Source organism: Chrysochloris asiatica, unplaced genomic scaffold, assembly GCF_000296735.1.
Source record: "Chrysochloris asiatica unplaced genomic scaffold, ChrAsi1.0 scaffold00044, whole genome shotgun sequence".
Taxonomy (NCBI): Eukaryota; Metazoa; Chordata; class Mammalia; order Afrosoricida; family Chrysochloridae; genus Chrysochloris; species Chrysochloris asiatica.
Window position 1 is genome coordinate 3603863 of NW_006408562.1, and position 1097 is coordinate 3604959.

A 1097-nucleotide genomic window follows, 5' to 3' on the forward strand; every position below is an offset into this window, starting at 1 on the left:
AATACACCCTCACACCCAAGCAAATAAAAGGAAAACCACAAAGATTTAGAAAACATTAAAACAACAATAATGAAGAAAATGACAAGAAAGTTAACCATTAAAATGGTTTCAGCACAGACAATTATATGGAACAAAGAAACAAGCAGCACCAGAGAAAAACACACAGCAAAATGATAGCAATCAGAAAGAAGGAGGCAAGAAGGTATAATAACCAGATGAACGGCAACAAAGACATGAGAGATCAAGTGAAAGAGATACAGGTGGTGATCCTGGAATCCTGAGCATCAGGGGATAGTTCAGACAGAGAAGGATTAATTGCTGACTGGAAGAGGAAGCTAATCAGGAACCACAAAATAGAAGACAAACAGGTGCCAGGAAGGTTGCCAGGAAGCAGTGTCACTATCTTGGGTTATTGTGAAGAGATGTTGATGTATTTGCCTGTGTGCCAAAGATGTAGCTGGAGGTTGGCCCAAGGAGGCACAGTTCTCCCTTGTTCCCTTGCTGGTGGCCTGGGGCCAATCACTGCCCTTGTCAATCCAATGGTCAATATCTCCTCCTCCTGTGCAGCTTCTGTTCTTCCTGGGTTTGGCCAATAGACATAGTGTTCCTGTTTCTAGAGATGTGTGAAACCACCATAAATTACACTACTCAAACAGTTAGCAAAGAAGTAACTGTGTCCACATTTTCTATCTCTACCACTTCCACCTGGAGACACGTGGTGAGTGCCTGAGAACATACCATTGTAAAATCATCAATCAATAAAAATACAACACCACAATGTCTCAGAGAAAACAGACAATTTAAGCTTACACAAACAAACAAGACAGAGTGTATCAAACAAATGAGTAAAATGCAGAGTCAGAAAATAGAACTCCAGAAATGGTATTAGAACTAGCTGATAAGGCTTTAGAAGAATGTTAATATGGCACCTTCAATGGCTTGAAAAAAAAAAAATGATCTAGAAAGCAGTAGATGAAATAATGAAAAAAAATAGACAAAATTTTATAAGAATTCCGGAAACTCACTGACAAAATAAATGAAAAAAAAAAAAGGAAGCATATAAAAACACAATTAGAAATCCAGAAGATTAACACTAA